General features: G+C 40.7%; 1 protein-coding gene across 2 annotated transcripts in view; it reads right to left on the bottom strand.

Moving 5' to 3' along the window:
* The window catches only part of LOC115130439 (enhancer of polycomb homolog 1-like), a 77,792-nt gene extending 59,385 nt beyond the window's left edge, over nt 1-18,407 (bottom strand). The window contains exons 1-2 of one of the 2 annotated variants that reach the window (XM_065019558.1): nt 18,132-18,407; nt 4,947-5,054 (exon numbers count right to left, since the gene is read on the bottom strand). The gene's annotated coding sequence lies outside the window, so the exon portion shown is untranslated. The remainder of the gene's footprint in view (nt 1-4,946; nt 5,055-18,131) is intronic. The other variant, XM_065019559.1, reaches the window with a different exon arrangement.
* Between the last annotated feature and the right edge of the window lie 7,752 nt (nt 18,408-26,159).

Genomic DNA, 26,159 nt, shown 5'->3' with positions numbered 1-26,159 from the left:
TTTACGAGTTGTTCGACGAGCAGGGGTCCACATACTTGGTCATGTAGTGTAACTCATTTTAACTGTAAAACAAACAAAAGTTTCTACACGTTACAAGGAATGCACAAACTCTAGATGGGCTACTTGAGAAGTTGAACACAAGTGCAGCAGACTGGTGTGAGAAATGATGACCCTGGCCGTGACCTCACTCCCTGCGGGTGTCTCAGGGGAAGTTGGGTTAGGCAAGAAATCTAATTGTATTTGTCAGATGCGCCTAATAAAACTGGTGTAGACCTTACCGTGAAATGCTTGCTTAAGAGCCCTTCCCAACAATACAGAGTTTAAAAATAAAATGGTAACACAAGAGGAATAAAATAAAATACAAGATTGGAGCTATATAAAAGGGAATACCAGTACCAGATCAATGTGCAGAGGTACAAGGTATTTGAAATAGATATGTACACGACGGCAGGGTAAAGTGACTAGGTATCAGGATTGATAAGAGTCAAATAAGAGAGTAGCAGCTGCAAATGATGTGTAAAAAGTGTGTAATGTGTGTTTGTGTTGTTGGTATGCGTATGTAGTGTCTGTGAATGTGTCAATGTAGTGTGTGTGTGTGTGTCTGTGTAGATGACAATATGTAGATATATAATATAGTCTAGTGAGTGTGTGTGTGTGTGTGTGTGTGTGTAGGGTCAGTGCAGATAGTTTGGGTACCATTAATTGACTATTCACCAGTCTGGCTATTTAGCAGTCCTATGGCTTGGGGGTAGAAGCTGTTTCAGAATCTGTTTGCCAGAGAGTAGCAGAGCGAAGTCTATGGCTTGGGTGGCTGGAGTCTTCTGCAATTTTTCAGGCTCTCTGACACCACCTGATATAGAGGTCCTGGATGGCAGGGAGCTCAGCCCCAGTGGTGTACTTGGCTGTCCGCACCACCCTCTGTAACGCTTTGCGGTCAAGGGCGTGCATTTGCCATACCAAGCAGTGATGCGGCCAGTCAAGATGCTCTCGATGGTGCAGCTGTAGAACTTTGAGGATCCAAGGGTCCATAAATATTTTCAGCCTCCTGGGGGGGAAAAGACACTGCCGTGCAGGTGTGTGTGGACCATGTTAAGTCCTTAGTGATGTAAACCCCAAGGAACTTGAAGCTCTCAACCTATTTCACAACAGCCCAGTCGATGTGGATGTGCTCTCCCCTCTTTCTCCTATAGTTCACGATCAGCTCCTTGGTCTTACTGACACTTGTAACAGGACAAATATACGCACCTCCCCAAATTATTTGCTAACCAAATTTGAAAAGCAAACCTCGATTCAGTGTACTGTAATTTTAGGGGACCTATATGTTAGTCAATGTCACCCTCTTGTGGCATTCCCTAAGTACTGCAAAGCGTTTTGTCATACTTCAACTGGTCTTCTATATTGAACAAAAATATTTAAAAAACGCAACATGCAACAATATCAACAGTTATAATGAGTTACAGTTCATAAGGAAAATCAGTAAAACCAGGTGAAAAAGCCTGGATTTGGTCCTGGTCATTTGTTTAATCTTTGCATTCTAAAATAATTATTAACAGGCATCTACAATGAGTGTACAAAACATTAAGAACACCTTTAAATATTGAGTACTGTAGTTTAATTCTTTTTTGAGTAGACAAAGTTTCAGAATTCACAGGCAGTGCAGACTATTTAGGTTGGGGAAAAGTAAATGCAAAACATGAATTTAAACTGTTTACAGGTCCACAACAATTTGCAATCATTTTGTCTTTCAGAAACAGTCAGTGACATTTGCTGTAGCCTGAAAAATAAAATATTCTGTATGCATCCCCAAAAACATTTGATGTTCCCCATTGATATTTCCTTTAGATACTGTGTCTTTGCCTACTTCCAAAATATACAGAAAATAAAGGGTGTTATTGTCACCATAAAAGGTGAATGACGGGCGATTATCAGGCGGCGTTACAATGCTCGTTCACAAGCGGTTTTACAACCGGTTTGATTTATAACCGGAACAATATGGCATGCGCCAAGTTAGTAAATCAATATGTTTGTGCTTGCTAAGTCTTTTCAGAAATGGTGTAAGTAGATTGTGTACATTTTACACAACGGTTATAAAAGGAGGCCCCAGATGTTTCACAGGATGTTTAAATCTGAAGCATCCGTTTGACATTACCACTCACCACCAAATATGGTGATGAGAGGAAGCCCAGTGGCCGGCAGTGGGAGAAGATAGATTTTGGCCGACATTATGAAAGTATTCAGACCCCTTGACTTTTTCCACATTTTGTTACAGCCTTATTCTAAAATGATAATAATTTTTTATTTTTTAACCTCTTCAACCTATGGGGGCGCTATTTCATTATTGGATTTAAAAAACGTGCCCGTTTTAAGCGCAATATTTTGTCACAAAAAGATGCTCGACTATGCATATAATTGACAGCTTTGGAAAGAAAACGCTCTGACGTTTCCAAAACTGCAAAGATATTATCTGTGAGTGCCCCAGAACTGATGCTACAGGCGAAACCAAGATGAAACTTCAAACAGGAAATGAGCAGGATTTTTGAGGCTCTGTTTTTCATTGTCTCCTTATATGGCTGTGAAAGCGCCAGGAATGAGCCTGCCCTTTCTATCGTTTCTCCAAGTTGTCTGCAGCATTGTGACGTATTTGTAGGCATATCATTGGAAGATTGGCCATAAGAGACTACATTTACCAGGTGTCCGCCCGGTGTCCTTTGTTGAAATTGCTGAGACAGAGAGGAGACTTCCAGGAACGATATATCATGAAGAGATATGTGAAAAACACCTTGAGGATTGATTCTAAACAACGTTTACCATGTTTCAGTCGATATTATGGAGTTAATGTGGAAAAAAGTTTGGCGTTTTGATGAATGAATTTTCGTTTTTTTTTGGTAGCCAAACATGACGCAGAAAACGGACCGATTTCTCCTTCACAAATAATCTTTCAGGAAAAACTGAACATTTGCTATCTAACTGAGTCTCCTCATTGAAAACATCCGAAGTTCTTCAAAGGTAAATGATTTTATTTGAATGGTTTTCTGGTTTTTGTGAAAATGTTGCCTGCTAAATGCTAACGCTAGCTATCAATACTGTTACACAAATGCTTGTTTTGCTATGGTTGAGAAGCATATTTTTTAAAATCTGAGATGACAGTGTTGTTAACAAAAGGCTAAGCTTGAGAGCTAGCATATTGATTTCATTTCATTTGCGATTTTTATGAATAGTTAACGTTGCATTATGGTAATGAGCTTGCGGATAGATTTACACAATCCTGGATACAGGTTTTTTTCTTAGCTAAACGTGACGCACAAAATGGAGCGATTTCTCCTAAACAAATAATCCTTCAGGAAAAACTGAACATTTGCTATCTAACTGAGAGTCTCCTCATTGAAAACATCAGAAGTTCTTCAAAGGTAAATTATTTTATTTCAATGGTTTTCTGGTTTTTGTGAAAATGTTGCCTGCTGAATGCTAACGCTAAATGCTATGCTAACTATCAATGCTGTTACACAAATGCTTGTTTTGCTATGGTTGAGAAGCATATTTTTGAAAATCTGAGATGACAGTGTTGTTAACAAAAGGCTACGCTTGAGAGCTAGCATATTTATTTCATTTCATTTGCGATTTTCATGAATAGTTAACGTTGCGTTATGGTAATGGGCTTGAGGCTGTAGTCACGATCCCGGATCCGGGATGGCTCGACGCAAGAAGTTAAACATCAATCGAAAAAAAATATCCCATAATGACTAAGCAGAAAGAGGTTCGTTTTTATTGCAAATGTATTAAGAATGAAAAACAGATATCCCATTTACATAAGTCAGTACTTTAAACTTCTTGACGCTACCCATCCCTGTCGCGGGATCATTTGTCAGCAACCGCTGAATAGCATTGCGCAACAGTCAAATAATATTACTAAAAAAAAATAATATTCATGAAATCACAAGTGTAATATTGCAAAACACAGCTTAGCCTTTTGTTAACCCACCTGTCGTCTCAGATTTTGAAATTATGCTTTACAGCGATTCAGTCTTCCCAGCCTGGTGCAGGTCTACAATTTTGTTTCTGGTGTCCTTTGACAGCTCTTTGGTCTTGGCATAGTGGAGTTTGGAGTGTGACTGTTTGAGGTTGTGGACAGGTGTCTTTTATACTGATAATAAGTTCAAACAGGTGCCATTAATACAGGTAACGAGTGGGTGATAGAGGAGCCTCTTAAAGAAGAAGTTACAGGTCTGTGAGAGCCAGAAATCTTGCTTGTTTGTAGGTGACCAAATACTTATTTTCCACCATAATTTGCAAATAAATTCATTAAAAATCCTACAATGTTATTTTCTGGATTTTTTTTAGTTGAAGTGTACCTATGATGAAAATTACAGGCCTCTCATCTTTTTAAGTGGGAGAACTTGCACAATTGGTGGCTGACTAAATACTTTTTTGCCCCACTATGTTGAGAAGCCAATAGCAGTGACGCTAGTACTGTGCAACTCCAGTAGGGCAACATCTGAAAAATAGCGCACTTGGTAGTGTGTACCGGAGCCCGACCAGTGGGCGAAAGCCAACATCACCCACGAGAGAACGGTTGATCGTCAAGGGCAATGAATTACATTATCTTGACGTTAATGAATTTTGCCTTTTGAGTTGCCTTTTGAATGATCTTATTCTTTCGAATGACTGCTCGACTTGTTGACTGCTCGATCCACACAGCAGACAATGTGGGCTAGGTTAGGAATGCTGTGTGGCACTTGTAGCGCAAAATTTTATGTGGCGTCATTACATCATGTACCTACGTTATATAGGTATGCACGGTAGCTTTGACATCGTTTTTTAACTGCGGCATTGAACTAAATTCCAATATATCATGCATCCCCAGCTGTAACATAACAAAATGTGGGAAAAGGGAAGGGGTTTGAATACTTTCCGAAGGCACTGTATGAATGCATATAGCTTAATCTCACCTGTACTGATAGGAGGGTGTGGTCTCCTGCCTGTAGAGTGGGGGTGTGTAGTCCACACGCTAAGAACGTACTCCATGCTTATCATCCACTTGGGAATGGGATAGTGGCCTGGAAAGCAGAGACCGAAATTAAACTGATGTCATTGTGTACATGTTGTCCAAAGGACATTAAACCTATACCCTCAAATTCCAAATCTGGATCTTAAAGAAAGTTCCACTGCTTCTCCCCCCCATTATTAGGGACTGGTTTGGATCTGGGACACCAGGTCGGTGCAATTAATTAGGTAGAACAGAAAACCAGCAGTTTTCCAACCTCGTAGGGTAAGAGTTGTCCCAGGGATATACCCATGTTTGGAGTTGATGATGTATGATGTATTGTTACTAGCTAGATTCAAGTCACAAGCATTTTGTATGTGACCAATAACATTTGATTTAAATGTAGCCAGCAAGAACATCAGCATGTGTGGCTACTAGCCAGTCAACCATTACCATTTCACTTAGCAGTATGATATTATGCTGGGAGCACGATAACAGATTTAAGAGTCCCCCTGCAAAGACATGCTAAACGTTGGGAATATCAAAAACAAATAGTTTTCCCCAGTATTGCAACCACCTTCGAAAAAAATCTATTGATAAATGAAATTCATCAAATTATACTACAGATAGTGTAGGCTGTATTTGAAGAAATACACTTAATAAAATATAAGTTACTGGAATTACTCAATAGTCTTAAACTTCAAATTTGTCTCGTGCTGGGCAACGGGTTTAATACAGAGTACTGGTGACTCATTACTCCACCCACTGCAATGTAGGGCTGGGCAATTGTTCAAATTCATTTGAATTGATATTTCAAAAGCCTGTATCGCAAGAATCAAAGTTGTGTTATTTTCCCTTTTTATGAGAGTTTGTGTCTGCTTGTTCTCGTCTCATTTGCTCCTTCATGCTGTGTGTACCATCCCCATTCACACCAGAGATGTTTATATAATGACAAGGTTTTTTTTTTTTTTTTTTTTAAATCTAACCTTTATTTAGTCATTTAAGAACAAAATCTTATTTACAATGACTGCCTACCCCGGCCAAACCCTAACGATGCAAGGCCAATTGTGCGCCACCCAATCACGGCCGGTTGTGATACAGCCTGGAATCGAACCAGGGTCTGTAGTGACGCCTCTAGCACTGAGATGTAGTGCCTCAGACCGCACTACTCGAGATGTACGTCTCCGCACTTACAATTTAAGTTGTCCCAAAGCGACAAGATTATTCCAAAATAAGCCCATAGAAACACATTGCCCTTATTTTGAACATATTTTAGCAAGGGAAACCTCTCGCTTCACCTCTTCGGTTTATACACAAAGAATGTCTCTCACTCCAACAAAGTTTAGACCACATCTTTCTCTCTGGCAAGCAGTTTCAACTCACTATTTCCATTTGAGGCTTGGTCCAAAATAATCTCTAATATGGACACCAAAACGCATTGAGAGATTATTTGACAGAAAGAGAAGTTCATTGTTTTAAACAATACACTTTTTAGGTTTCACCTACTCAAATTACACGCAGTGCAGACAACTAAAATGATAGTATCAATTTACATGAATTGCTGAAAACGAATGCTCCGTTTACAGCTAGCCGCATTTTAGCCAAAGAAAGTTTTACTAGCTGTCTAGTCTGCTTTATGAAAGTGCAATAAGCATAAAACAATTTAAGAAATTGGCAACTCGTTCACATTCTTACAAATAAGGCAGGCCACTTGATTTCAACATCTGAACAAAGTGGACAGGCTAACATGCTTTCCAAACAGTTGGAGACAGGATGTGTTCATAACAATAACAGTTCAACCTTGTTAGCTAGCAAATAGATCCAAGTTGGCTAAACTTGAAATATAAAGACTAGCTGGCTAATCACCAGCACGTGGGCTTGAGAGGTTGTTGATGAGATCTATTTTAATTTTCAATAGCCTAATGCCTGCTACAATAAATTAGTCATCATTAGTGAATGTGCATTATGCATGGCTCTAGTTAAATTTGGAACAAAAAAATTACATTTTCAAACTTAAAAGCCAGATCAGTGATTATTGCAAAAAAAAACAAGTTCAAATAATTTTATTATTAGGGTTTCTTCTGGTTGTGGAAGGCCTATATTTAGCCTAGGTATAACTTCACAAGCCCTCAATTCAGTCGACTATTGCTGTGTATTTGACCTTTAAGTTCTACGTAAAAATAAAACCTTTAAAAAAACAGTTGATGATTTTTAAACCATATTGCCCAACCCTACTGCAATGCAATACACATTATACATATTGGGTTGTAGAGGAAAACTTTATTACTCGTCTCAGGTAAAGTGGGGTGGGAAATACTCAGCAGTCTTTACTAACCAAATGTGTAGTTTTGGAGGGGGGCTGTGTCATACATATCCAGCAGCACTTTGTTCGCCACCCCCTCCATAGCCTCAATGCAATAAGCTAATAAACTTTACATGGGATATATTGGCTTGTAGTGAGAACTGGTCTCCCTGTCTCAGCTAAAGAGGTGTGGAAAATACTCAGTAGGGTCTCTACTAGTGTTGCACGGTATACCAGTCCCACGGTTATATCACGGTACCAAAACTATATATAAAATGTTTTTATAAAATAACTTGTCCCTACCTATCTAAAGAACCCGCTGGCGCCTGTTATAAAATGTTCATAGTCAGTTTATAGGTTCTGTTTAATTGTTGAAGGAACAGCAACTAGTCTCGTATGCACCGCTCCAATAATGTCCACTTCACTTTCGCGCACATATCATGTGTGGCAGCTGTGAACAGCCAGATGCATCCCCTACCAGCTCTCACTCACCTGCTCTCCTCTCCGTCCGCATCTATTCCACCATCAGTTTTTAAATATATAGAATTTAGCGGTGATGGAGAGCGAGGATGGAGACCCTGATCAGTCTTCTGCTGTTACATTAGAGCAGCACGAGCTAAAGTGATACATTGTATATAATTGAATCCCTGGTATAACCAAGAGCACAAGCCAGTCTGAGTATATGCTTTGCAAGTTCACTGTCAAGCAGCAGTGCCAGAGAAGAAAAACTTTGCGACAGACATGCTTGCAGCATTACAGCATAGCAAACGGCTTGTCTCTAGCTCAAAATAAATAAATGAATCATAACCAGAGCTACCCATTTTCTTCCTGCAGGATGTTGCACGCATTTGATAGAATTTCACAAACCATGTCACATTAGGTATTCTTTTTTTATTGCACAGGAATTAAAAGGAAAAGTGTCTGCCACTCATGAATGATTCAAAAAAGGTAGGATTCATATAGGCCTAAATTATATTTAAAAATATATATTTCTGGTGACAAACATTTTAGTTGGGAGCAGTGTGTGTGTATGTGGGCGAGAGAGTGGTGTCAAAAAAAAAAATTATTGGTCACATACGCACGGTTAGCAGACGTTAATGTGAGTGTAGCGAAATGCTTGTGCTTCTAGTTCTGAACATGCAGTAATATCTAACAAGTAATCTAACAATTTCACAACAACTACCTTATACACACAAGTGTAAAGGAATGAACAAGAATATGTACATATAAATATATGTATGAGCGATGGCCGAACGGCATAGACAGGATGCAGTAGACAGTATAGAGTACAGTATTTACATATGAGATGAGTAATGTAGGGTATATAAACATTATATAAAGTGGCATTGTTTAAAGTGGCCAGTGATACATCCAATTTGCCATTATTAAAGTGGCTAGAGATTTGAGTTAGTAAGTTGGCAGAAGCCACTAAATGTTAGTGATGGCTGTTTAACTTCTTTGGGACTGGGGGGCAGTATTGAGTATCTTGGATGAATAAGGTGCCCAGAGTAAACTGCCTGCTACTCAGGCTCAGTTGGTAATATATGCATACTATTAGTAGATTTGGATAGAGAACACTGACGTTTCTAAAACTGTTTGAATGATGTCTGTGAGTATAACAGAACTCCTATGGCAGGCAAAAACCTGAGAAAAAAATCCAACAAGGAAGTGGGAAACCTGAGGTTTCTAGTTTTTCCAACTCATGCCCTATTGAAGATACCGTGGGATATTGGTCATGTTGCACTTCCTAAGGCTTCCACTAGATGCCAACAGTCTTTAGAACCTTGTTTGAAGCTTCTACTGTGAAGTGGGGGCTCATAAGGGCTGTTTGAGCAGAGTCTGGCAGAGTGCCATGAGCTCGTTCACATGAGAGCGAGCTCTGTTCCATTGCATTTCTGAAGACAAAGGAATTCTCCGGTTGGAACATTATTGAAGATTTATGATAAAAACATCCTAAAGATTGATTCTATACTTCGTTTGACATGTTTCTACAAACTGTTATAACTTTTCGTCTGAACTTTAGCTTGGACTTGCCGGGGCATCGTGATTTTGGATTGTTTACTAAATGATTGATGTGGCTCTCTGCAAAATCACCGGATGTTTTGGAACTACTGAACGTAACGCGCCAAACAAAACATACATGTATTGTGTAACATGAAGTCCTATGAGTGTCATCTGATGAAGATCAAAAGGTTAATGATTCATTTTATCTCTTTGTGCTTTTTGTGACTCTTCTCTCTGGCTGGAAAAATGGCTGTGTTTTTCTGTGACTTGGCTCTGACCTAACAATCGTTTGGTTTGCTTTCGCTGGAAAGCCTTTTTTGAAATCGGACACTGTGGCTGGATTAACGAGAAGTCTATCATGTAAAATACTTGTATGCTTGAGGAATTTTAATTATAGACCAGCCAGCTGGTCTGCGCATGCTCTGAGGATGCGGCTGGGGATGTAGTCTGGGCCGGCAGCCTTGTGAGGGTTAACACGTTTAAATGTTTTACTCACGTTGGCTGCGGTGAAGGAGAGACCGCAGGTTTTGGTAGCGGGCCGTGTCGGTGGCTGACTGTAGACCCTGCCACATACCTCTCGTGTCTGAGCCGTTGAATTGCGACACTACTTTGTCTCTATACTGACGCTTAGATTGTTTGATTGCTGCGGAGGGAATTGCTACACAGTTTGTATTTGGCCATGTTTCCAGTCACCTCGCCCTGATTAAAAGCAATGCTCCCATCAATCCACGGTTTCTGGTTGGGGAAGGTTTTAATTGTCGCTGTGGGTACAACATCACCGATGCACTTGCTAATAAACTCGCTCACCGAATCAGCTTATACTTCCGATTAATCGGAATGGCCGATTTAATTAGGGCCAATTTCAAGTTTTCATAACAATCAGATTTTTTTTTTTAACACCTTTATTTAACTAGGCAAGTCAATTAAGAACACATCCTTATTTTCAATGAAGGCTAGGAACGGTGGGTTAACTGCCTTGTTCAGAGGCAGAACGACAGATTTTTACCTTGTCAGCTCAGATTCAATCTTGCAGTTAACTAGTCCAACGCCCTAACCACCTGCCTCTCATTGCACTCCACGAGGAGCCTGCCTGTTATGCGAATGCAGTAAGAAGCCATGATAAGTTTAATGCTAGCTAGCAACTTATCTTATAAAATCTATCAATCAATCATAATCACAAGTTAACTACACATGGTTGATGATATTACTAGTTTATCTAGCGTGTCCTGTGTTGCATATAATCGATGCGGTGCGCATTCGCGAAAAAGGACTGTTGTAGCTCCAACGTGTACCTTACCATAAACACCAATGCCGTTCTTAAAATCAATTAACAATAATATATTTTTAAACCTGCATATTTAGTGAATATTGCCTGCTAACGAATTTATTTTAACTAGGGAAATTGTGTCACTTCTCTTGCATATGCAGCAGTTTGGGCCGCCTGGCACGTTGTGAACTGTGTGAAGCCTATTTCTTCCTAACAAAGATAGCCAACTTCGCCAAACGGGGGATGATTTAACAAAAGCGCATTTGCGAAAGAAGCACAATCGTTGCATGACTGAACCTAACCCTAAACATCAATGCCTTTCTTAAAATCAATACACAGAAGTACACTGCTCAAAAAAATAAAGGGAACACTAAAATAACACATCCTAGATCTGAATGAATGAAATATTCTTATTAAATACTTTTTTTCTTTACATAGTTGTGTTGTGTGTGCTGACAACAAAAATCACGCAAAATTATCAATGGAAATCACATTTATCAACCCATGGAGGTCTGGATTTGGAGTGACACTAAAAATTAAAGTGGAAAACCACACTACAGGCTGATCCAACTTTGATGTAATGTCCTTAAAACAAGTCAAAATGAGGCTCAGTAGTGTGTGTGGCCTCCACGTGCCTGTATGACCTCCCTACAACGCCTGGGCATGCTCCTGAGGTGGCGGATGGTCTCCTGAGGGATCTCCTCCCAGACCTGGACTAAAGCATCCGCCAACTCCTGGACAGTCTGTGGTGCAACGTGGCGTTGGAGGATGAAGCGAGACATGGTGTCCCAGACGTGCTCAATTGGATTCAGGTCTGGGGAACGGGCAGGCCAGTCCATAGCATCAATGCCTTCCTCTTGCAGGAACTGCTGACACACTCCAGCCACATGAGGTCTAGCATTGTCTTGCATTAGGAGGAACCCAGGGCCAACCGCACCAGCATATGGTCTCACAAGGGGTCTGATGATCTCATCTCGGTACCTAATGGTTGTTTCTGACCGTTTGAGCAGACACATGCACATTTGTGGCCTGCTGGAGGTCATTTTGCAGGGCTCTGGCAGTGCTCCTCCTGCTCCTCCTTGCACAAAGGCGGAGGTAGCGGTCCTGCTGCTGGGTTCTTGCCCTCCTACGGCCTCCTCCACGTCTCCTGATGTACTGGCCTGTCTCCTGGTAGCGCCTCCATGCTCTGGACACTACGCTGACAGACACAGCAAACTTTCTTGCCACAGCATGGAAGCATAGGACCTGAGAAGTGGTATGTGGTCACCACTAGCAGAACCACTCCTTTATTGGGGGTGTCTTGCTAATTGCCTATAATTTCCTATAATTTCCACCTGTTGTCTATTTGCACAACAGCATGTGAAATTTATTGTCAATCAGTGTTGCTTTCTAAGTGGACAGTTTGATTTCACAGAAGTGTGATTGACTTGGAGTTACATTGTGTTGTTTAAGTGTTCCCTTTATTTTTTTGAGCAGTGTATATCTTTTTAAACCTGCATATTTAGCTAAAAGAAATCCAGGTTAACAGGCAATATTAACCAGGTGAAATGGTGTCACTTCTCTTGCGTTCATGGCAAGCAGAGTCAGGGTATATGCAACAGTTTGGGCCTGGCTCGTTGCAAACTAATTTGTAGTGTAACAGCAATATTTAGACTTATAGATGCCACCCGTTAGATAAAATACAAAACGGTTCCATATTTCACTGAAAGAATAAACATTTTGTTTTTGAATTGATAGTTTCCGGATTCGACCATATTAATGACCAAAGGCTCGTATTTCTGTGTGTTATGTTATAATTAAGTCTATGATTTGATATTTGATAGAGCAATCTGACTGAGCGATGGTAGGCAAGGAGGCATTCATTCAAACAGCACTTTTGTGCGTTTTGCCAGCAGCTCTTCGCTGTGCTTCAAGCATTGCGCTGTTTATGACTTAAAGCCTATCAACTCCCGAGATTAGGCTGGTGTAACCGATGTGAAATGGCTAGCTAGTTAGCGGGGTGCGCGCTAATAGCATTTCAAACAGCACTCGCTCTGAGACTTGGAGTGGTTGTTCTGCAAGGGCCGTGATTTTGTGGAGCGATGGGTAACGATGCTTCGAGGGTGGATGTTGTCAATGTGTTCCTGGTTCGAGTCCAGGTAGAGGCGAGAGGGACGGAAGCTATACTGTTACACTGGCAATACTAAAGTGCCTATAAGAACATCCAATAGTCAGAAGGTATATGAAATACAAATGGTAGAGAGAAATAGTTCTATAAATACTGTATTAACTACAACCTAACACTTCTTACCTGGGAATATTGAAGTCTCATGTTAAAAGGAACCACCAGCTTTCATATGTTCTCATGTTCTGAGCAAGGAACTTAAACGTTAGCTTTCATACATGGCACATATTGCACTTTTACATTCTTCTCCAACACTTTGTTTTTGCATTATTTAAATAAAATTGAACAGGTTTCATTATTTATTTGAGGCGAAATTGATTTTTATTGATGTATTATATTAACTTAAAATAAGTGTTCATTCAGTATTGTTGTAATTGTCATTATTACAAATAAAAACTTTTTCTTTTTAAAATTGCCAATTAATTGGTATAGGCTTTTTTGGTCCTCCAATAATCGGTATCGGCGTTGAAAAATTATAAAAATCGGTCGACCTCTAGCTTATACAGTGGGGAGAACAAGTATTTGATAACCTGCAAAATCGGCAGTGTTTCCTACTTACAAAGCATGTAGAGGTCTGTAATTTTTTATCGTAGGTACACTTCAACTGTGAGAGACGGAATCTAAAACAAAAATCCAGAAAATCACGTTGTATGATTTTTAAGTAATTCATTTGCATTTTATTGCATGACATAAGTATTTGATCACCTACCAACCAGTAAGAATTCCGGCTCTCACAGATATGTTAGTTTTCTTTAAGAAGCCCTCTTGTTCTCCACTCATTACCTGTATTAACTGCACCTGTCCACACACTCAATCAAATAGATTCCAAACTCTCCACAATGGCCAAGACCAGAGAGCCTTGTAAGAACATCAGGGATAAAATTGTAGACCTGCGCAAGGCTGGGATGGGCTACAGGACAATAGGCAAGCAGCTTGGTGAGAAGGCAACAACTGTTGGCGCAATTATAAAAAAATGGAAGAAGTTCAAGATGACGGTCAATCACCCTCGGTCTGGGGCTCCTTGCAAGATCTCACCTCGTGGGGCATCAATGATCATGAGGAAGGTGAGGGATCAGCCCAGAACTACACGGCAGGACCTGGTCAATGACCTGAAGAGAGCTGGGACCACAGTCTCAAAGAAAACCATTAGTAACACACTACGTCGTCATGGATTAAAATCCTGCAGCGCACGCAAGGTCCCCCTGCTCAAGCCAGCGCATGTCCAGGCCCATCTGAAGTCTGCCAATGACCATCTGGATGATCCAGAGGAGGAATGGGAGAAGGTCATGTGGTCTGATGAGACAAAAATATAACTTTTTGGTCTAAACGCCACTCGCCGTGTTTGGAGGAAGAAGAAGGATGAGTACAACCCCAAGAACACCATCCCAACCGTGAAGCATGGAGGTGGAAACATCATTCTTTGGGGATGCTTTTCTGCAAAGGGGACAGGACGACTGCACCGTATTGAGGGAAGGATGGATGGGGCCATGTATCACGAGATCTTGGCCAACAATCTCCTTCCCTCAGTAAGAGCATTGAAGATGGGTCGTGGCTGGGTCTTACAGCATGACAACGACCCGAAACACACAGCCAGGGCAACTAAGGAGTGGCTCCGCAAGAAGCATTTCAAGGTCCTGGAGTGGCCTAGCCAGTCTCCAGACCTGAACCCAATAGAACATCTTTGGAGGGAGCTGAAAGTCCGTATTGCCCAGTGACAGCCTCGAAACCTGAAGGATCTGGAGAAGGTCTGTATGGAGGAGTGGGCCAAAATCCCTGCTGCAGTGTGTGCAATACCTACAGGATATGTATGATCTCTAATTGCAAACAAAGGTTTCTGTACCAAAATATTAAGTTCTGCTTTTCTGCTGTATCAAATACTTATGTCATGCAATAAAATGCAAATTAATTACTTAAAAATCATACAAATATGATTTTCTGGATTTTTGTTTTAGATTCCATCTCTCACAGTTGAAGTGTTCCCATGATAAAAATGATGCTTTGTAAGTAGGAAAACCTGCAAAATCGGCAGTGTTCAAATACTTGTTCTCCTCACAGTATATCAATGTTGTTGTTCGACGCTATCCGGAACATATCCCAGTCCATATCCCAGTTGTGTGACAAAACTGCACATTTTAGAGTGGCCTTGTTTTGTCCCCAACACAGGGTGCACCTGCATAACGATCATGCTGTTTAATCAGCGTATTTATATGCAACACCTTTCAGGTGGATGGATTATCTTGGCAAATTAGAAATGCTCACTAACAGGGATATAAACTCATTTCTGTACAAAATTTGAGAGAAATAAGCTTTTTGTGCATATGGACAATTTCTGGGAACTTTTATTTCGGTTCATAAAACATGGGACTAACACGTTACATGTTGCGTTTACATTTTTGTTCAATATATTACACAGTTAACAGTATGAAGTTAATGTGTTGTATTGAGTAGAAGTATTAATATCAGTGCCAGATGTGTAGCACATGAGCATTACGTTTAGAAAACGGGAACAAGGCGAACAGGACGCGAGACCACTGAATTTCCCCCCGTGGTATTGCGATACTTCACCTGGTATCATAAGTAAAATGTTGGCATCGTGACAACACTAGTCTCTACTCAACAAATATTGTTTGTTTTTGAAGGGTACTGTTGCACAGCCTGCTGCTGGCTTTTCACTCCACCCCCATAGCCCCCAATGCATTACACTATAGACTGTACATAGAATACATATTGGCTTGTAGCTAAAATTGGGTGGGAAATACTCAGTGGGGTCTCTACCAACCAAATATGTGTAGTTTGAAGGGGACTGTGTCATACATATCCCTATCTCCAACCCCTCCATAGCCCCCAATGCAATACATTTTAATAGATTTATACATATTGGCATGTAGAGAGAACTTTTCTACCCATCCCAGCTAAAGTGGGGTGGGAAATAATCAGTCCCCCTGAAAAACGAACCATATTTGTGGTTATTTTTAGTCGTTATTCACTGTCACTATTAAAACATTTCTTATCTTTAACTTTTTTTTGTCCTTTAGCAGATGCTCTTATTCAGAGCGACTTACAGTAGTGAGTATATACATTTCTGCATTGTACAACTCTGCATTGTTGGAAAAGAACCGGTAAGTAAGCATTCCGCTGTTAATCTACACCTGTTGTTTACAAAGTACAATTTGTTTGATAGATAAGTAGAATCAAAAGTATTAAACATTTCAGCTAGTAGCTAGCTAGTTATTTTTTATTTAAAATAAAGGTTCAGGGAGTCATACTGATACCAAGGTCTCTTACAGATGGGCCCTGAATTACATCAATTACAAAAGATACACACAAAATATAAAATGTAATAAGATCCTCTATTAGCTTTCTGAATTGCCCTTAAGGTACTAAAACATCAAATGTAAGAACATTTAAGATGGTTTTCTTGGACCTTAGTTGTGGAACAAAAAGCTGATTTACTTAACTCAGTAGAGACAACTGGAATATCAAGATTTCGATAGATACCTGAGACCACGTGTGTTACTCGTATGTCCAAAAGTTTAGTAAAGATGTTAGGTACAGTGGGACTTTTTGTAAAAGGGCTTTATAAATGAAAACACACTAAATGACCAAAAGTATGTTGAAACATGCTTGTCAAAACTCTCATTCAAAAATCATGGGCCTTAATGTAATAGAGTCCCCCTTTGCTGCTATAACAACCCCCCCACACTCGATGTTGGAACATTACTGCGGGAACTTGCTTCCATTCAGCCACAAGAGCATTAGTGAAGTCGGGCACGGGTGTCGGCGATTATGCCTGACTCAAAGTAGGCATTCCAATTCATCCCAAAGGTGTTCGATGGGGTCGAGGATCTGTGCAGGACAGTCAAGTTCTTCCACACCGATCTCAACAAACCATTTCTGTAATGGACCACACTTTGTGCACGGGGGGCATTGTCATGCTGAAACAGAAAAGGTTCTTCCCCAAACTGTTGCCACAAAGCTGGAAGCACAGAATCATCTAGAATGTCATTGTAAAGTTAAGAATTCCCTTCACTGGAACTAAGGGGCCAAGTCCGAACCATGAAAAAAAGCTCCAGAAAAAAGAATTCCACCAAACTTTACAGCTGGGACTATGCATGCATTGGGGAATGTAGAGTTCTCCTGGCATCCACCAAACCCAGATTAGTCTGTCGGACTGCCAGATGGTGACACGTGATTCATCACTCCAGAGAACGTGTTGATCTTAGTCTTGTGCGCGGCTGCTCGGATATGGAAACCAATTTCATGATGCTCCCAACGAACAGTTCTTGTTCTGACGTTGCATCCAGAGACAGCTTGGTACTCGGAAGCGAGTGTTGCAACCGAGGACAGACTACTTTTACGCGCTACAGTCCTGTTCTGTGAGCTTGTGTGGTCTACCACTTTGTGGCTGAGCCATTGTTGCTCCTAGACGTTTCTACTTCACAATAACAGCACTTACAGTCGACGGGGGCAACTCTAGTAGGGCAGAATTTTTTAGGAACTGACTTGTTGGAAAGAAGGAATCCTATGAAGGTGCCACGTTGGAAGTCACTGAATGACCAATGTTTGGTCTTCAGTAAGGCCATTCTACTGCCAATGTTTGTCTATGGAGAATTCATGGCGGTGTGCACAATTCTATACACCTGTCAGCAACCGGTGTGGCTGAAATATCCGAATGTACTAATTTGAAGGCGTGTCCACATACATTACTAAACTATATATACACAGAAGTATCCATCAACCTACGTGTGACTTCAAAGAGGGCCAACCAACTTTCTGGTAGAGAATGCAGTGTTCAGAGACACAAAATGGTACAACAATATCGTACGTTAGCGAGATTTGCTTGGTGGTCACTTGACTTAGTTACGAATGTCGAATAATTTGCAGTTATAAAAAAATTAGGTAACTAGCGCCGTTAGCTAGTTGACTGGCTAGGTAAGTTAGCTAGCCAACTTGTCGAGTTAACGTTACGCCCACGATAAAAAGTCTACATTTAATAACAGCTTTTCAATTCTTGACCTTAGCGAATGTTTGGTCACACAGTCCAGACAGATGTTGCGGGGCTAACTTAGTTAGCTAACGTTCGTTTTTTTTCAAGAACGAGAACAGTTAATGTTAACAGCTAAGTTAAATAACGTTACAAATGTATAGATGAATAAGAAATGTGCGTATCTAGCAGGCTAGATTGTGGGGAAGGGCATTTGATATCCAAGTTACTTTTACACCAGCGTTTTTAAAAACGAGAGTTGTGAATTAAGACATGGGCGTCGTAGCCAACGTCGTTAGCTTGCTAACATTAGCCAATGTCTTCCTTTTCTTTGGCTAGCTACATTCAAAAACTTGTAAAATGTACATTACAATATTTATTCTAGTATAGATAGTCTGAGACAAACCCCACACTAGAAAATGAACTTACCAGAGAAACCACCAGGGAGGACGATGACAACTCTGGTCGACATGAGTCGAATATCCCAGCTAACGTTAGCCATAGGAAACCGTCCGCATTATTAGTTGCTAGCTTTAGCTCAGCAATCCACAAACACTATGCAGTATTAAGAACATAGCTACACATTTCTCTCGGTTGTCATTGTAAATTGTGTGTTGGATCAATATTTTGCTGTCCAACATCAGAACTTGAAGGGATATCATAGCTGTTGCGAAAAACATGTCCAAAAAGATTATAGCTCAGCTGACCAAGCCAAAATTTGCATTGTCAAACAGACGGTTTGTGATTGGACAGTTTGAGTGGCACCAATCACCTGTGGCGACGATGAGCTCACTGTTAGTTTACTCCAGTGGACCTACTAAAAACATTACTGAACTAGATTAATATATTCTACTTCTACTCCATTAATTATTGATGAAGGCCAATGGTAAGACTGTGAAATGTGTGAATGTATTGTACTAAAATTGAATTGTGTACACGTATGGCTCATTTGATGTAAATTCCCTGCAGCCAGACAATATACATGGAACATTTAATCTGACCTGATAATATGAATTTAGTGTGGAAATGTATTGCTGGAGCAGTAGTGTAGACACATTCATTTACCAGGCAGACCGACACAGTGACAATATTCCATATGAAATACATTGTTGCAATGAGATGCAAAATGTTCCTTCCCCACTCAAGGTAAAGAAGTGTTTTGCTAATTCCTACCCCACTCCCACCCCCTCTCTCCCTTTCCCTTCCCTTCACAGCTTTTTTTGTGTGCAAAGATCCGTCCTGCTTTCAGCTGCTTCTGGGATGGGCTAATGCTGCAGCCCATATTGCCCATCAGACACAGATGAGAGAGAGAGGGAGAGTCGGAGGAAGCATATGGAACTATCTAGAAATAAACCTCCTCTTGACTGTGAAACATTTGCATGTTAGCTAGATGTTTGCATCGTGTCACAGAGGGAGGGTAGAACATAGTGAGTAATATCACATTCTCAGCAATGTCTTCAGCAGCCATCTGGGTTTATACAAATGTTTATGAGAAATTTACTGTAAAAATTCTGTGTCGTGATCACAAAGAGATCCCTCTTTAGCACTGCCCTGTGGTTTACAGTGAGAACAGTCTAGGAGAGATGATTGTGGCTGAGACAGGTCAATGGGTTTGTAAAGGAGAGACTACTCTGTCTCCCAAATGGCTCCCTATTTCTATTTCTTACATACCATTTGGGACACAGATTTAGTCTCTCCATTACAACCCATTGACCTGTCTCAGCCACAATCATCTCTCCTAGACTGTTCTCAAATATAATTATTTCAAGATTGCTCTGGTATACTTTTTTAAAGAATATCTTCAGTGTGGTAATTGGTATTACCGAGAATGAATATAAAAACTTTGGGAGCCAAGCTATTCTGAAGAGGTTTATTTTACCTGTAAGATTTATGGGAAGATTGTTCCATTTAATTAGATCTGCTTTCATATTGTTGAGTAAAGTTATCTTTACATATTTGTTGTTTGTTGTCACTTATTAAGCATCCTAAGTACTTTATATTTTTTGTGGTCCACTTAAACAACTGCTGTAGATCATGAGTTATTACTTTTCTTTTTCCTATTGCCCAATATTTATTTTTTTCCAGTAAATTTTATATCCTGAGATTTTTTTTATCCCTTTTTCTCCTCAATTGGTAGTTACAGTCTTCTCATTGCTGCAACTCCAGTACGGACTAGGGAGAGGCGAAGGTCAAGAGCCGTGCGTCCTCTGTAACACAACCCAACCAAGTCTCACTGCTTCTTGACACAATGCCCATTTAACCCGGAAGCCAGCCGCACCAATGTGTTGGAGGAAACACCGTACACCTGGCTACCGTGTCAGCATGCAATGCACCCGGCCCACCACAAGAGTCACTAGTGTGCGATGGGACAATGTCGGCCAAACCCTCCCCTAACCCAGATGACGCTAGGCCAATTGTGCACCTCCCCGGTCTCCTGGTCGCGGACGGCTGCGACAGAGCCTGGACTCAAACCCAGAGTCCGTAGTGGCACAGCTAGCAGTGCCTTAGACCACTGCGCCACTCGGGAGGCCCTTATATCCTGAGACTTTACAGTATTCTGAAAATATTTTTAGCAAGAGGGGCAGTGAGTTTTCAATATTGTTCAGATATATCAGGAGATTTTGGGGCAGCAGGTAGCCTAGTTGTTAGAGCATTGGGTTAGTAACCGAAAGGTTGCTGGATTGAATCCCTGAGCTGACAAGGTAAAAATCTGGCTTTCTGCCCCTGAGCAAGGCAGTTAACCCATTGTTCCCCGGTAGGCTGTCATTATAAATAAGAATTTGTTCTTAACTGACTTGCCTAGTTAAATAAAGGTTAAAAATAAAAATGTATCTGCAAATAAGTTTAGTTTATATGAATGTTTACCAATACTGATACCTGTTACATTTGGGTCCTGCCTAATTCTTTCTGCAAGCGGTTCAATTGCCAGTGCAAACAGGAGGGGGGAGAGATGACATTCCTGTCCTGTGCCACCTTCTAAAGCAGTTTCATTAAATAATATATTATAACATTTATATAGCATTTAACATTTTAACATCATAACATTTATATAGCATTTTTACTAAATGTATTATTTTAGCTGGAAAGTTGAAAGCTTCCAAAGTTTTAAATAGAAAAGTCATGACTTCCGCCGAAGTCGATCCCTCTCCTTGTTCGGGCAGCGTTCGGCCGGTCTCTAGCCATCACTGATCCACCTTTCATTTTCCATTTGTTTTGTCTGTTTTCTACACACCTGGTTTCATTCCCCAATTACATGTTCATTTATTTAACCCTCTGTTTCCCCCATGTTTTTGTGCGTGATTGTTTCTTTTGGTACGTTATTGGCTGGTTTTCGACGGGTACCGTTTATACCCGTGCATAATTTATTACCGTTTTTTGTTGGTGAGGTGTATTGTTACCTTGTGCCTTTATTTTGAGAAAGTACATTGCTCACTCATTCTGCTCTCCTGCGCCTGACTTCATGCACCAGCTACACCCAACTTCTGACAAGAAAAGGTCATTCAAGACATAATTTCGGCATCAACGGTTATTATTGAAAGATCTATATCTAGTTCTTTAGCATATCTTATTAAACTGAAACATGTTCTTGTATTTGTAAGTGTCTATTTTTAATAAACCCTGTTTCATTGATATGTATCAAGTCTGGTAAGACTTTTGCCATTCTATTTCTAAAGAGACTTGTTATTATTTTGTCACAAATTATTAAACTTATGGGTCTGTAATCAGCAGGGCACTCCAGATTTTCCTGTTTTTAATATAACTCAAGTAACTGTTTGATAAATGAAACTAGAGGACACTGAATTCAGTGACATGTGGGTTGTCATTTCTATAAATATGAGTGCTACTTTGTCCCAAAATGTTAAATAGAATGCCGTACATTCCTGGTGCTTTTCTCCATGCAAATGTTTTAATATTGTCTACTATCTATTTTGGGTGATTGCTGCAGCACCCTGACCACCCCTATCTCCTGTGGCTATGGGGGCCATGGGAATATACAATGCCAACACAATCTCACACTCAATTTATGTAAATATTTGCAAAAAGTATTTCAGCAGATTTCTTGCGTTTTTGTGCACATTTGTGTGAAAAAAAAAAATATAATGTGTGACTTAATTCATAGGAAAATACACACATTTTTTTGTGCTACTATACATTTTGGGGGAGCAAACTTCGGAACAATATTTTGAAAGTTATTGGAGCAATGCATTTCGGGCAATGGTGTTCTACACTGTCTTTTTTTGTCTCACACATTTATTTATATATAAAAATTTAAAAAACACGTTAACAACCCAATATTGATAATCAACCAAGTTGTCACAGAAATACTTGTAAGAGGAGCCTCATGTTTTATTTTTTATTTTGTAGTAATGTCAATGCTGTTTTCTATGCTTGTTTTTGTCAGATTTTATGAGGGTTGCCAGATTGGAGTAAAAATCTGCATTTTTCTTATTTTCATTTGTGGTATCGATGAAGGTATTTGATTGGGGAATGGGGATACATTTTCATGATGGGGAATTCATTATTCAACAAATGTGGGGAATCAGAGGACCTGCCAATAAAATATGTTTGGTTTAATTTCTGCCGGTGCTACTGCATGGTATTTGCAACTATAACGAGTCTGGACTATGATCAATTAAGCCATATCAATGCAGTTAAACAGGTTAATGCAAAATAATGAGTTATGCTGGCTTACACTTATGGCACTTCCAAGGCCATTTCATGATTATTATTACGGTCGCATCAATCAGGCTATTGTAACAAGGTATATTAGGCCTACTGCCTCTGCCCAGAACCCTACTAAGCTTTCATGACCTACATTGCAATGGCAATGGCAGTGAGAGCTCACTTTGCCACGTATGAGCCCTGGTTAGAGTCCCTGTTGTAGCTTTCACTTTCTTCCGTTACACTGGTGGCAGCATTGGGATCCCGTCTAGCTCACCTCTAGTTTTGTGATCTAGTGGTGGGAAGCATTCTGTTTTTCAACATTGTGTTGGGTGTAATTACACTGATATATCTAGTGAACAATGGATAAGCAACAATGGGCATGATGGATAGATGTAGTCACTACAGGTTTAATCAAGCCTTACATAAAAGTTTCCTGAAACTGATGTGTTATGCCAGTTATTCAGAAGAAAAGCCTCTGTGACTGACTAATTTTAATAAGTTAACTTGCCAATGTGGACCCACAACAAACACATTCTACACATTTACAAACTACCTGTTTTAAAAAAACAAATCAAATCAAATCACATTTTATTGGTCAGATACACACATTTCAGATGTTATTGCGGGTGTAGGGAAATGCTTGTGTTCCTTGCTCCAACAGTGTAGTAGTGTTATTACAACCAACCAAGTGTTATTACAACCATGATGGTCTTTTGTTACTGAAGCTAACAGTGCCTTCGGAAAGTATTCAGACCTTGATTTCTTCCACATTTTGTTACATTACAGCTTTATTCTAAAAGGGATAAATAATAAAAATCCTCAGCAATCTACACACAATACCCCATAATAACAAAGTGAAAACAGGCTTTTAAAATGTTTGCTAAAAACATTAAAACAAATTACTTAGTTACATAAGTATTCAGACCCCTTGATTTCTTCCACATTTTGTTACATTACAGCTTTATTCTAAAAGGGATTAAATAAATAAAAATCCTCAGCAATCTACACACAATACCCCATAATGACAAAGTGAAAACAGGCTTTTAAAATGTTTGCTAAAAACATGAAAATAAATTACTTATTTACATAAGTATTCAGACCCTTTGCTATGAGACTCGAAATTGAGCTCAGGTTCATTCTGTTTCCATTGTGTCACGAATCCGGCCGAAGATGGTGCCTCTTCCTGTTCGGGCGGCGCTCGGCGGTCGTCGTTGCCGGCCTACTAGCTGCCACCGATCTGCTTTTATGTTTCATTTAGTGTTGTCTGATTAGCTGCACCTGTTTCTTGTTTAGGTTTTGGGCTATTTAAACCCGGTAGGCCCGCGGTAAACCCGCTTGTTTGTCTGTTATTGGTGTGTGTGATTTTTGTGGATTTTATTTCCCGAACCGTTTCCAACCGCTGTTCCAGTTTCAACTTCCACCTGACTGTGCTGCTGCTCCAGTTTCAACTGTTCTGCCTTATTATTATTCGACCATGCTGGTCATTTATGAACATTTGAACATCTTGGCCATGTTCTGTTATAATCTCCACCCGGCACAGCCAGAAGAGGACTGGCCACCCCACATAGCCTGGTTCCTCTCTAGGTTTCTTCCTAGGTTTTGGCCTTTCTAGGGAGTTTTTCCAAGCCACCGTGCTTCTACACCTGCATTGCTTGCTGTTTGGGGTTTTAGGCTGGGTTTCTGTACAGCACTTTGAGATATCAGCTGATGTACGAAGGGCTATATAAATACATTTGATTTGATTTTTGATTTGAACCATAGACTTTCCTAGACTACTCTACTATACCACAATCCCATAACCTACAAAAACCCCAAGACAACACACACCACATAAATAACCCATGTAACACCCTGGCCTGACCAAAATAATACAGAAAACACAAAATACTAAGACCAGGGCGTGACAACTGGGTCTTTTAGCGCCCGTGTGTGTGGCGTTGACCGACACTCTGTTGCTTTGGGAATAAATATATCCACGTATCTAACTACCCTGCTCTCTGCGCCTGACTCCTCCACCCACTACTTCTAGAAGTCTTGACACATTGATCATCCTTGAGATGAGTCCACCTGTGGTAAATTCAATTGATTGGACAGGATTTGGAAAGGCACACACCTGTCTATTTAAGGTCCAGCAGTTGATAGTGTATGTCAGAGCAAAAACCAAGCCATGTCGAAGGAATTATCCGTAGAGCTCAGAGAAAGGGCCGTGTCAAGGCACAGATCTGAGGAAGGGTACCAAAACATTGCAGCATTGAAGGTCCCCAAGGACACCTTGGCCTCCATCGTTCTTAAATGGAAGATGTTTGGAACCACCAAGACTTCCCAGAGCTGGCTGCCCGGGCCAAACTGAGCAATCGGGAGAGAAGGCCCTTGGTCAGGGGGGTGACCAAGAACCCGATGGTCACTCTGACAGAGCTCTAGACTTACTCTGTGGAGATTTGGGAACCTTCCGGAAGGACAACCATTTCTGCAGCACTCCACCAACCAGGCCTTTATGGTAGAGTGGCAAGACGGAAGCCACTCCTCATGACAGCCCGCTTGGAGTTTGCCAAAAGGCACCTAAAGATTCTTAGACCATGAGAAACAAGATTCTCTGGTCTGATGAAACCAAAATTGAACTCTTTGGCCTGAATCCCAAGTGTCATGTCTGGAGGAAACCTGACACCATCCCTACAGTAAAGCATGGTGGTGACAGCATCATGCTGTGGGTATGTTTTTCACTGGCAGGGAACTGGGAGTCTAGTCAGGATGGATGAATGGAACAAGGTACAGAGAGATCATTGATGAAAACCTGCTCCAGAGAGCTCAGGACCTCAGACTGGGGTGAAGGTTCACCTTCCAACAGAACAACAACCCTAAGCACATGGCCAAGACGACGCAGGCTGCTTAGTACCCGCTCATACTGCCCTACCACAGCTCTAAAAGCAGTATTCCGCACAGTCCACCTTGTTGGACATAGAGGTTTCAGGGTGGCCAGATGTGTATCTTTGGACGTGGCAATTGGTTCAAACATGCTCTTAAAATTTCCTCACTGGCCATAGAGGACACCTCACTTATGGACCCAAGAAAGGGATCCCGGATCAGTGGAGGCTGAGCAGCCAGCCTGTGTAATCATATTTACACAGTATGCTCCACAAACATTTTTGAGGCACCATCGTAACCCTGCCCACGAAGCCAGACATTGGCAAATTGAGCCTCAACAACACATTTAGTTACCACTTTTGCAATGCACTCGCCTGTTGCCTCCGACACCCTGTATAGCCCAATAAACTCCTATTGAGGGACAAGGTCATGGTCAACATAACGCAGGCAGACACTCTCCTGTTCAGCAACAGAGACATATTGAGTACCATCAACAATTACTGAAAATTGTACAATCGGAAGAGACCAAATCTCAGCCTCAATGCCTCGAATGACTGTATTGGCCATGATGTTCAGAATTTCCTTCTGTGCTTTGGGGCCTGTGTACATTGTGGTACGCTTTGTTAACCATGTCAGTAAAATGGGATCATCCTCTTCTGCCCTACGTTTCAAAAGCTGGTATAAATTCCCACTGTGGCCTCTAAAGGCTTGTCCTTGTCTTACTACATGCCACACCGAACGAACAATTTTCATCAAGCAATGCCTTGCATTCTGCTGTTTACCCCACGTGCTGGATAAATTGGACACTGATTGGATTTAGCTGGTGTGCTGTTACAGTTACAAAGTGGCGGTGGGTTTGGCAGTTTGGATGTACTGTGAAGTTTTCAATGGCTTTTCTCCAGTTCCTAAATCCTGCGCTAATGAAGGCAG

Source organism: Oncorhynchus nerka, linkage group LG6 (assembly GCF_034236695.1).
Source record: "Oncorhynchus nerka isolate Pitt River linkage group LG6, Oner_Uvic_2.0, whole genome shotgun sequence".
In the NCBI taxonomy this organism is placed as follows: domain Eukaryota; kingdom Metazoa; phylum Chordata; class Actinopteri; order Salmoniformes; family Salmonidae; genus Oncorhynchus; species Oncorhynchus nerka.
Note: the sequence above shows the minus strand (reverse complement) of the source record. Positions and strands in the feature narration are given on the sequence as shown.